The sequence below is a fragment of the Nestor notabilis genome, unplaced genomic scaffold, assembly GCF_000696875.1.
Source record: "Nestor notabilis isolate BGI_N333 unplaced genomic scaffold, ASM69687v1 scaffold2319, whole genome shotgun sequence".
Lineage (NCBI taxonomy): Eukaryota > Metazoa > Chordata > Aves > Psittaciformes > Psittacidae > Nestor > Nestor notabilis.
In genome coordinates, this window is record NW_009943914.1 from 1 (window position 1) to 12,361 (window position 12,361).

Sequence of the window (12,361 nt, forward strand, 5' to 3'; positions counted from 1 at the left end):
AGGGCAGTGGCAGTGAGGTTGTGCTTTCCGGGGTAGTACCCTTGGACGGGCACTTCCTAGCAACCTCTGCTGAGTTTCAGGTCTTGGAAGTTTTAAATGTTCCCACTGAAATCTTGCTTTAGAAAGATATAAAAGAATTTTATATCTACGTTATCTGCTGCTGTGAGCAGAAATTGCTTAAAATATTTTGCTTTCCAAGGCTTCTTCAGACTTCATAGAGAGCCCCTTCTCAGATGGTGAGAGTTCAGATCGCCCATAGGCCATGTGGTGTGGCATTGCTGTTACTGGCTGGTTATGCATCTTCCTAATGTGCGGCTGAATAGTTAGATGTTGCAGTAAACTGATCTGAATAACCATTCATTTTGTAGGTAAAGCAGCATTTGACAGCTAGGAAAAGATGCTCCTTCAGAGAAGTCATGTCCCTTTTAATGGGTATATCAAGCTTGGTCGCAGCATTGATTTCTGTCATAAATCTGGCATTTGTTTACATGAAATGACTCAACTACTAAACGGTCACAGCAGTATTTTTTCTGAAATTAACATGCAACCATGCTGAACATCCTGTATGTAGGTTTTTAGTGCTTGATATATGTTTCAGGAACCTGCAACTGCTGTTTTGCCAGGTGTGGTGAGCTTGTGCCGCTGAGGAGTATTATCTTTCTAGTTGGTAGCTTGTCAGTGTCTTACATTAACCCATCACTGTCATGTGCACCCTTCCAGGAGCAGCCTGTAATATAAAATTGCTTCATACTTTTTATTAAAAGACACTATTTTCAGATTTAAATGGTTTTGTCAAGCTTCAGTTCAAGCTGAAGTCTTTCTTGCCCTTCTTATGTTTTTTTTTTTACAGGTAGAAATATCTTAGATTCAGCAGCTATAAGTTGATCTTTGTTCATTTTTCTTTTGGATTGAGTTAGGCATGAAATACACTTTTTCCCTATGTAAAAGCAAATCAGTAAAATCTATTAAACTAGGGGATTCAGGCTTGGGGAGAGGATATATAATTTAGCTTGGGGGTAGAAGCTCCTAGATGAAGATTGTTCTTGTAAGAAAGTTCCAAAATTTTCCCAAGCCCTAAATCTAAGAAAAAATCCCTCAGAATTTGTGTGTGCTTAGAGGTTGATACTGCTGAGCAGTTAAATTGTCAGAAAAACTGGCTTCTATTGAATGTGTCAGAGGCTTAAAACTGCACAGAACTCTCTGCAGTTGCACCCATTGTGCAGAGTAGGGGCACCAAGAATGGATAAACCCACTCTGGTGTTATCAGTGGTTACCTGCTGGGAAAGCCATCTCCCTTGAAGTTATAGGAGCCAGCAGCTTGGTCTGGTAGAAGATCTTACAGGAAGGACCTAACTAGCAAGAAAGAATAAGGAAAGGAAGGAGAGAGAAGTTACAGTTGAAGAGCCAGGAGGTAGATCCAGTCTCACTTCTAACTTCCTTGCTTTGGTATGCATTTGAGAAACAAATTCAAAATCTGGACTGCATCTGTGCAGGTACTGGCAAGGTAATATCTAAAATCCTTACGTTGCTGATGATCCATGGTGTTAACAGTATTATTTCTGTGTGGATGGAATGAAAATTCTATTTCTATGGATGTAGGAAGTAATACACAAAGTTGTATTAGAGTTCTGAGTTTAAGAACATGAAATTGGGCATTGCCAAAAATTGCCTACCTGTACAATCTCACGGTCTGTTTTCCGTAATTCAAAAGTATTTGCTAGTCTTCAGTTACATGGCTGTGGATGCCACCTTCTCTTCCTCCTTCCTCACTGGACCCCAGCCTCACTCAGTGCACCGAGCAGATAATGCTCATTGACTAATTAACTGAGTAGTCCTATTTATTGTTAAAAGTGGGTCAGTGCCTCATTCTAACATGTGTGTTACTCTAATCCTTCTTTGACTGCAGGATTATTAATTTACTTACAGGTTTTTCTGTGTTAATCACAAAGGCTCCCCAAATACTCACTTATTTTCACAACATAAGTGATAGGAATGTTGAGTGGTGAGGAGGTGAACAGTGAAAATACAAGAAATACTCCAGTGTGGAAATACTTCAATATGAGAGTATGAAGTGGAATGAGCAGGTGACATCCTCAGAGCTAACTAGGAGAAGTTTCTTGCATGACGTGGTTAAGCTATTCTGTGCCATAGATGTTTTGGATACTAACATCCTACAGGGATTCCAAAAGTGATCAGATATTCTTGGAAGAAAACTCTGCTTGAGATTATTAAATGTGAAAAAATCGTCTCTGAATTGGACTCATCTTCCCCTACATATGGCTGAGGGCCTGCTAGGAAATCCTGCTTTATCCTTGCCTCACAGTAATGCTTCTTCTGTTCCTGTATCTGCTGCTGTCCAGTGTCAGAGATGAGGTAGTGGGCTAATGTGGCTTTGGCCTGACTGTGGCTTTTCATGTTCTTGGGGAATGAGACTGACCATGGTGATGAGCTCTGTCTGCTCTCAGAAAACATCATTGCTGCCCACCACCCCCAAATTGCTTGACATGTGGAGCACATGTGTTCAAAGGGCCATTCCTACTTCTTCCCCCAGAGTTGTGAGTGCTCAGCTTTCTGCATCGCTCACCTTCCATGTGTAAGGCGGCCATCTGACTGCCTGCAAAATAGGAAGCGTAGTAAGTATTCCCTGTCTGAAGTTTGGTTTAAAGAACAAATAAATAATTATTCTGTTTCCCATAAGACCTCTGTAACCAAAAAAAAAAAAAAAAGGGGGGGGGGGGGGGAAAAATAGGAAAGCTTCCTCTAGATTTGTTAGCTGCCAAAATCTGCCCGTGTATGTCCCACATGTCAGCCCAGTGAGCAGCAGTGGTGCTGGATCCGAGAAGGCTGTAGAAGGAGCAGAGGTGGGGAAATGACTGATGCTTGGCATTTAGGGGAAAAGATATTATTGATTAATAGGATTGTAAGGCATAGCCCAGGGGAGGATTGGTAGGGGGCATAGTAGCATGAAAGATTTCTCTTCTTATATCTGCTCTCTGTTGTCTCTGGCACTTTCCAACTTCTGTAAGAAGCAAAGCAGCAGCCTGCTTTGCTGCAGACTTGTTCTTAGGGCAGTGTCCCTTCTTGATGCTGCATGAGTGAGGGTCTGGAGGAAAAGGTCACTGTGGTATTAAAATGTATCATGTCTGTACATATGTTGGACAGGTTAAAGTTGCACAGGCAACTGCAATTGTATTTGCTAGCCTTCAGGTAGTTTAACAGATGCAATATTGTTTTGAGTGTAAACTTTGTATATAAACAGATAGGAGCTGAAGTATGTTTCTAAACATTTGTGAACTTCCACCCTGTTTTTTGCCATAGAGCATATGATATATAGCACTTACTCTCTCCTCTTGCCTTTGGTTCCTGTAAATGTGATTAAAATACAGAGGCGCTGAGCTGAGGAACTCCCGGTGCTCTCCAGCCCCGGACCGCAGCGGCAGCGTCAGTGGGTGGGCGCAGCTCCTGGCGGCGGAGCTGGCCACTGCTGCGGTGCTGCTGCCCGAGATCCCCATGACAGAGGTTAGCTCAGCCTTCTGAGACGTTTTCATCTGGTTCTCTGCCAGAAAGCCTTTCTCAGAGTCCTCCTAGGAAATCTGTAGTCAAAATATTTCTGTGAGGTGCCTGCAATATTTCCCTAAATGGCCTTGCTTGGGGGTTCTCTGTGGATACTGGGAAAGGCTGTCTGTGAACAGACTTTGTTGCCAGCCTGTGGGAAGGTGGAAAGGTCTTGGGCTGTGTTGGGTTAGCCTAATAAAAGCGTCATGCTGTTTTTACTGCCCACCATCCATGTGTAATGTGGCTGGTCATAGCAGTAGTGGATAGTGGCCACTGCTGTAGCACCTCTGTGTGCAATTGCTTGGTGCTTAGCTTAGTGAGCATTACAGTGTAGATTTTGTGAAATCCATAAATGAGTGGAAAGACTTTTTTATATTTCCTGCTTTTTGAAATGTGTTTTAAATCTTTACCAGTCCATTCATTTATAAACAAATGAAGCAGTGGATATAGAAAAAAATGGAAAGATAAGCTATTCAGCAAAACAGGTACTAAAGATAATCTGTTGGATCTGTTGGATTACACTTCTTAATGCAATGAAACAATGGTCAGGATTATTCTAAATATGGATTTTTCTTATCTTTGGTAGCATTTCAGTATTTACAGCTTGAACTATTTAGAAACAGACAGTTATCTCAAACTTTTAAATATAAACGTAGTTGTGCTATGCCACATACTGGTCACTTTTCTCTGGGTTTGTTTCTTCATTTGTAAGTGGAATATAGGTACTATAGTAAAAGTGTGTGGTTGAGAATTCTTTTTCTGAATTTGTTTGTACTTTTTGCAAGTGATGCTGTATTAGTTTCTGTATGCCTCACTTTTCTTTTTAGAGAGATGTTTCCCATTCTAATTTTCCTGATGCCTTTTCCAGGAGTTGATAGATGATACAATTTCATCTTGTTTTCTTCTGAATATTTTTAAGAAATGGGGAGACAATTCTGAGAATCGAAGAGACATTTGGGACCTTTGAAGACAGTGAGAGACAACTTAGAATTGAAGAGTAAAAACAATAACCAGTTAGAAATGCATGGGAGAAAATGAAATTTACTGATTTCACTTAATTACTTTTTGTCTTGTATGTCAACTCCAGGAATTGGGAAATTATAGACATGTTTTTTCTTTTTCCTTTTACGTGTTTCATGTGGAAATTAAATGAAGAGGAAAATTATTAGGGGGAGCTAAGGAAAAAGAAGGGAAGGAAAAATTATGCAGTCTGCAAAGCAATATGGGATTTTGAGGGGCAGTTTTTGCATCTGAAACTTTTTTTAAAAATCCACTGTTAATTAGCTTTGAAACTGATTGCATCTGTTTATATAATTTGTGGGCTTTCTTTATTGTATTGGAAATCATTTAAAGTCTAAATATTCCACAGGAATTACAGATGCCTGAGGAGTACTGGCAATTATTTGTTTCTGGTAGTACCCACCCTGTGTTGGGTATTGAAGAATGTAAAGAAAGCACTATTAACTGTTGTAATTGTTTTTCTGCTTCAAAAGTAAAGATGAAAAGGAGTATGTGGGGGGATAGTTACATTATGTGAGCAAGCTCTATATATTGTATCTTAATAACTTGAAGTTTTGATAATGTGTTTTTAAGATATAGAGCATCCCCATTTAGTTTCTATCTAGCAGTTATTAGATAACTGATTTTTTGTAGGTATCACTGTAGGAGTGGGCCTTCAGGAAGGATTTGAATGCCCAGAAAATAGTGACCTTGGGGACCAGCTCAGAAAGAGTTCCATGTGTAAGGAACCACCTAGAAGCAAATTTAGACTGCTGCGGGAAAAGTGGACAAATGGTAAGTGAGGGTTGGGTGATAAACACAGGCAGAAGCAGTTCTCTAGAACCTCCAAAGTAGGAAAAAAATAATCTTGGGGCTTAAGCAGCTGATTACAAGGGGGTCAGTGGAGGGATTTAGATGGTGAGCTGATGTTTTTCTTATCTATTGCTTTCTAGTAAAGATGTAATGCATTGCACCACCAGAAAATGGTGTGGTGAATCAATGTGTATTGGAGATGAGTCGGAATAGATCATATTCTGTATGTGTGTGCTTGTGTGTTTGTTCCATGAGTCTTCCAGGAGTTGAAAGAATTCCGATTATGTGATCGTTTTGTTTGAGCTTCGGAGATACTTTGTGCTTAGAACTTAGTTGTATTTTTTATTTTGTTTCCTATCAGCCTTTTTTTTACTCATGACTTTTTCTTAAAAAAACCAAATCAAAACCCAAACCAAAAAAACAACCAACTTGAGAATAGAGATTTAGAAACAAAGTACAGATACATAAAAGTGAGAATAGGGACATGCATTGTGCAAGCTGTCTTCAGGTTGGTTGTGTGTTATGCAATTCCTGTAGTCTGTGGGTAGACTCCCTCAACTTCAGTTGCTTGAATACATGTGTAACTGGCAGGAAGACCTTTCTTTTCCTTTTCTCCCCAGCTGGTGTGAAAAATGTCCTAACATTCTGTTCAGGTTATCTGCGCACATTTCATACAACTATTTATATATAAAAAAAGTTAAGTTTTAGAAGGCTATTAAAAACCAAAAGCTTAAGCATCTATGCCTTGAGAATTTTGATGCAGTTTATTGAATAATTCAGTGCAATCTGATAGGAATCGTGAAGGCTTTTGGAGAGGGTTTGCTTGGAAAGCTATGATATTAAGTAGTTGCATTACTTTGAATTTCTGTTTCTGATAACAGAGTAGCTCTGACTTTTTCAAAAGTATGAATTTTCATTTGTATTATCACTGTGCTTTTGGACTTGGTCCATGAGGAGGAATCCTGCTGTTCAAGACTCTGTACTGAGAATTTTACAGAGCAAAAGGATGGCACTTATTGGTGTGTGGGTTTTTTAAGTTCTTTATCAGATGCTTCTATGATATGTGAGATGAATTTAAAAAAAAAAAAAAACAACCCCAAAAAACCAAAACCCCAAAACCGAAAGAGCTCAGTCATTTAATATTACAGTAAAGACTGCTGTTTTCCTTTGCTTGCCCATGAATATCTCATCGCCTAGTGGGAGTGTTTGTAAATAAGGCAGCATTTCCCAAACTGTTTTGCTTCCTGTCTGCCTTTCAGCCAACTTGGTTCATTTATGCTCCCTGCCCTCGTATTGCACTTTCCATCACGGCATCCTAACTCAGGCATGTGCTTTTACTTTTGCCTCTCGTGCCTGGGGGTGTTTTTCACTTTCTTTGTTGCCTCTATATTTCCCTGATTCCCAGCGTGTGTTTCAAAAACACTGCATTAGGTGAGAGAGACAGAAAAACACCAGAGAATCTACTTTCCCTAACAAGTTGCAACAGTGGCAGCACTGTAGCGAAAGTAACCTATGTATAGTGCTTCTGAACTGTTACAGAGGTGTATAAGCACATTATTTCCTGATACGAACATGTCAGTACAAAACAAAGTAGGACAACCATAAGCTCTTCTGACAACTCTGTGCTTCTAGGAGACTGAAAGGACACAAGTCTTAAATGACTTGCCATAGATAGGCATTATATAAAACTTTTATTGTTCTTGTCTCAATACTAGGATAGCTATCTCTGTGTAAAATTCCACTTGAGATATGGCACTGTGGTTTTTACTGCTTTATACCTAGCTGAGATAACACCTTGTCCTTTGTATGCACATGTATGCAACAAACCTATGATCCAGTTTACCAAGCTGTGCTGAGGTGAAAAGTGCCTGCTCTGTTGCAGTGCTGGGAGTTTAAATAGAGATTACCTCTCTACACAAGCTTTTTTTTCCCCCAGCATAAAAATAGTTGTAACGGTTTGTTTTCTGTTTTTTGGGTTGCTTTTTTATCTTGTCAGAAGTCTTTAAACTGTTGTTTTGAAAAATAAGTCAACAAAAATCTATTGTGATCTTGCTTTAGCCCATTGACTTCTGGGGTGATATATCACATTCCTGTAAACTTTTTTTTTTTAATATTAAGAACAGTTTCCAGGATGATCAGTGTTGATTCTAAGTTCATAAAAGAAGCAGCGAAGTATATTACAGTATTTGTTTACTGGTTAGTATAATGTTAGAATGAAAATACCAGAAGTGCTGTCTTTTCAGGTATTGTTTGTGTTAGTATTCAGATAGCGCTAGTATTAGGCACTACGAGCATTGAGCTAAAACCATCCCAAACCCACCAATCCTGTTGAAGCATGTGTGTTGAGTTCCTCACAGTAGTACTCAGACACTTAAGCTGTGATGAGATCCTTTGTTTCTGAAAAATGTTTTTGTAATAAATAAGGCACAAAAATAACTACCTGGGTTGTTTTTTTTTTCCCCACTCTTTGGTGCCTGCATCTGATGGGAAGCCTACTTTCTGCTAAAATGCTGTGGGAGAAGAATTATATAAGAAGATATTTATTTTTAATTGCAGTTGTCACATTAAGCGGCAGTGTTACTCACCAAGCAAAAAATTATTAGGTAATGTGTGTATAAAAAAAGTAGAAAATGTCTTCTGAATTTCTCAAGATGTTTTGTTTTAATTTCTTTCCAGAATTGCCAGGATGTAGCTTCTGGCATTAATGTTGATGGAATTTAGAAATTTCTTCTTGTTTTCATGTACGTGCTTACATAACGTGTTAGCATTTTTTTTCTTGCTGGATTCCTAGTTCCCTTGCACATCCATCTTTTCTCAGACCTGCCTAGTCAACACTTCTACTTTTCTAAGGATGTTGTTGCATCTCTCCAAGGAAGAACCTGTTGAAATTATATACAACTTCAATGCATGGATAGTAGTTACAGAACAGAAAGGCATGTGTTTTTTTTGTTTTGTTTTGTTTTTTTTTTTTTGACAAAATATGACTGATTCAAGACTTTCCTGTATTGTCTAAACTTACTTTCCTGAAGTTATAATCAGTGTTTTAGGAGAGAAAAGACACAAACCTTGGAAGTTTTGTCATTCTAATAATGCTGTGTGCAGAGCGCTTGACAGTGTGTGCTTGCAGTTGTTACACAGGAAAGATCTTGATAGACAGATTGAACGCAGGGTCTGATGTAAATTGTTAAACATATGAGAATAAAAACTTTCTAAGGACTAAGATTTTCTTTCCAGTTTAGACTTTTCTGTTTTTTTAATACCACACTGCTCATGTGGTGAAGTTTACCCACTTCTGAAGACCTTCTCCTATGGATTGCTTATGATAAATCACTTATTTTTTTTTTTCATGCACTGAACTACCATGGTCTTCAAGAAGTAAGTGAGAATTTATGATTTACCAAATGTTTGGCAGAAGGAGGATAAAAGCCTTCTACTTCTCAAGGAGAAGGCCAGGTGCCAAATACAGTAAAACTGCCTTGGCTGTTTAGGTATTTGCTGAGCTTTCATCACTGTAACAGCTGAATGTCCCTTCTTTGGACAGAAATGGAGTATGTAGTGAACATTCTTTTTGGTTCTATAGGCAATGAGGGAATCGCGGGTTTTTTCTCCTTTGTACCTATGTAAGCTGCATCTTTTTTGTTAGTCTTAATTTTATTACTTGTTATATAGGGAAGTTAGTTTAAGGAAGCTGGTATTGAGTTTTCTTCTGAAGGCAATAGTTATAGTTACCACTTCTAGAGCATTCTATTCTTAGTAGGAGCTACTGCCAAGAAAACTGCCCTCTGCTCCACTGAGCTTACTTCATTCTGATGGTTTTCTTTTGATTGTTCTGTAGAATATGCTTTCTTGTCATCTTGGTCCCTCCACTAGATGTGTGTTTCTGGATAATAGAAAGCTGTATAGTTGAAAGCCGTCTTGAAACTGCTGTGGTACCTGTAGAATTGAGTGGTATGAAGGTGGCTTAGCACTGGAGTACAGAATTTGTAGTAATGGCATAAGAAGGCTGATTGGTATGGCCAAACCATTGCACTTCAGTAGAAAGATAATCTTCACACAGCTAGATAAAAGTAAATGTTCTGGAGAAGCTTGTGCTATCTGGAGTGCTCAGTTGGATATCAGTGTGCCCATAGAAAGCCTAAATTGTAGCTTATAGCATGTTTAAATGGTTTGGCTAGGCTGCATAGCACATACCAGCACTAGAAAGGCAGCAGTTTCGAAGATCAACTTTGTTATTCCCAGCAGCATCTTCAGCCTAGCTAAACTCTGGGATTGCTGCCATAAGCCTGCTGCTGCTGCAGGCAGCTTGAGCTGCCTGGCCCTGATGGTGCTTCAGCCAGACTAGGAGTAGAGCATCCGGTGCTGTATTTGTGCCCCATCAAGGTTACCGGTTACCAGCACCAGCTCCAGTGCTTTGTTTGGATAATGTATGATTGCAGCTGTACCAGCTGTCTGAAGTTACTGGAGGTCAACTCTGGCTTTCCTTCACACTGAGGGAACTCTTCACGTGATGCTGCTGAACGTGGCAAAGCTTGCAACCTTTTGCTTGCCTATTTCTAGTGGAGAAATGGAGGTGGGTTCTCACACTGACTCTAGTGTATTGAGGAGCAGTGCAAGAAGCAGAAAGAATCAGCTGTTTCTTGACTTTTCAACAGAGGCTGAAGGATTTGTAAAGCTGATGGTGTAATCTGAGGGAGTCGCTAGCTAGTTTGTTAAAAATTGGATAGAATCTTGAGTTTGACTGAAGTATAACATGAAATAGCAGATATAATGCTGAAATTACACAGTGTACTTTGAAATTACAGTGTTCCTGGAAATCAAACAGTTTTGGTCTTTTACAGTAAAGATCTAGTATAAAAACTGCATCAGTTTTTGGTACTGGCTGAAATACAGGCAGAGAAAGCTATATTGGAAATGCATTTTTAAAATAAACCCACGTTGTGAACTCTGAATAATTCATGGACAAACTGGACTAAAACTGTAGTTAAACACTGATTTGCTGTATTTTCATATTCTTGTATGATGGAGTCCTAGTATTTTTCATGATGCCAGAAACCAACTGTGTTAAAATGCTAACCTTCACAGTGTGAATTAGGGACTGACTGTAGCAGGTAGGATGAGACAGTAATTGGTGTTGTTGCAGACATTAATATTTTCTCTAATACAATAGTTCAAACTTAAAATACTTCAGCTTTTGAATGTAAATTTCCCAAATGAAGGCAAAAAAGGGACAGACATTTAAAAGACATTAAAAGCTTTTTCTAGGGCTGTAGCAAGAGGATTTCTGAAGTTTGTGTGGCTGCTCCTTTGAAATTGTGAAGGAGGATCTGGGGCGTGGATAGAGGAGCTTTATTTTCCTATTCTCTCAGCTATCTTAATATGTTGCAATTCATTAATAATTAGGGTCTTTAAAGTTCCTCAAACTTTAGGTGTGTCCCTCAAACATACAGAGTAGATAAATAATGTTCTAGATTTGGCAGCAATACTTAAAGAATCTTTTTGCTTGCAAAACTGTCATGTATTGCTACTGAGGTATTCAGTTTATTTGATCTCTCTCACATACAGCTCTTCATTTGGCGTGCTGTAGGTGTTACCCCAGCTGTCTAGTTCATCCAGCTCCAGTCTGGGGGGTGCAGCTGGGCAGTGTTGCCATCTGTCTGTAGTAAGGGCACTGTTTGTCATTCTCTTCTTCCAGCCCTTCCTGTGAGTTCATCTGGCTGTACTGCTTTTGCTCTTTCCTTGCCTATGGCATGGAAATAGCTCACCAGGTTATGTCATCTCTTTTGGAGGGAAAATTCCCATTCTGATGAAATATGAGGGGTTTATAATCTGCATTCCTTTAGCTCTGCCACAAAGTTGCACTTTATTTCCTTTGAGGGTTAGGATCAGGAAGTTGTTTCCTGGTGTCATCAGCTGGCTGCGAGTCCCAGAAGTTCAAGTCGGATAGTTTGGTACAGGATGTTCTTCTGAGTTGGATGTGTGCCTTCTTACCTTGGAGCTACCGATTACTCATGCCTGTTGGCTTGCAGTGGCCTGGCCATGCTGATTAGTGTCTTTATAATTTGCTGTGGGTGTTTTTGTGGAAGCTTAATTTGAGCTTGTATACAATTGTTAAACTTCTCTTTTTGTTATCGAAGTAATACCTGCTCAAGTGTTTTGTGTTTATTATGACTGCTTCTTGTTGTTCTCTGTTGTTTCATAGTATTGAATTAATTTATTTGCAGTTAAAGTACTGTACTTGTATGTCAAGGGTCTTATTTCTAGACAGGATTAATTTCTTCTTATGTCCTTCACACTCGCTTTCAGTCTAGAAGATATTTTTGGCCACACTTCATAAAATTGTTGCCACTTTATGAAGTATAAGGTAATGAAAATAGTCTTATGTTCTTAAGGAAGCTTTGAAAATGTTTGTGCTTTGTGTGAAAGGGCTTGAGGTATTTTTAAATGTAAATTTTGTGTCTTACCCTTTAAAAGAACCAGTGCATCCAAGTAAAAACTGTACTTGGCAGATGTATTTCCAAGATGGGTATGAAAGAATATAGGTTTTATTAAAATAAACTTGCCTTTTAGTTTTTTTGTTTTCTTTGCTATCATTACTTTTCTTGTTACTTGTGTTCAAACTCATCATCTCTGTCAAAGCTTTTCACTTTTCTGCCTCTTTCTGAATTTGTGCTGTAATTTCATGCTGCATATGCTGTCATTTAGCAACCTCTTTCATAAAATCTCCTTTTTTTTTTTTTGTTGCTTTGCTGAGAAGATAGGCTTTGAAATACAGTATTACCAATTTTTTCCTGTTCTATCCCCCTGCCAAAAAAAATTATGTAAGAGGTATTAGCAAATAAACCCATGGTAAACTGATTTTTTTTCTGAAACAGTTTTCTTTTTTTCTTTTAGTTCCTGGAATAGATGGCAGTGGGTTAGCTGATGCTAGTCTCACAGATTCCTACTTTAGCACCAGCTTCATTGGCGTTAATGGATTTGGAGGTCCTGCTGCAAA

At 38.8% G+C, this 12,361-nt stretch overlaps 1 protein-coding gene across 1 annotated transcript in view; it reads left to right on the top strand.

Annotated features, from left to right (window-relative positions):
* Positions 1–12,266: 12,266 nt before the first annotated feature.
* PAN3 (PAN3 poly(A) specific ribonuclease subunit) overlaps positions 12,267–12,361 on the top strand; it is a 66,465-nt gene continuing 66,370 nt past the window's right edge. Inside the window, exon 1 of the mRNA XM_010022159.1 lies at positions 12,267–12,354. The gene's annotated coding sequence lies outside the window, so the exon portion shown is untranslated. The remainder of the gene's footprint in view (positions 12,355–12,361) is intronic.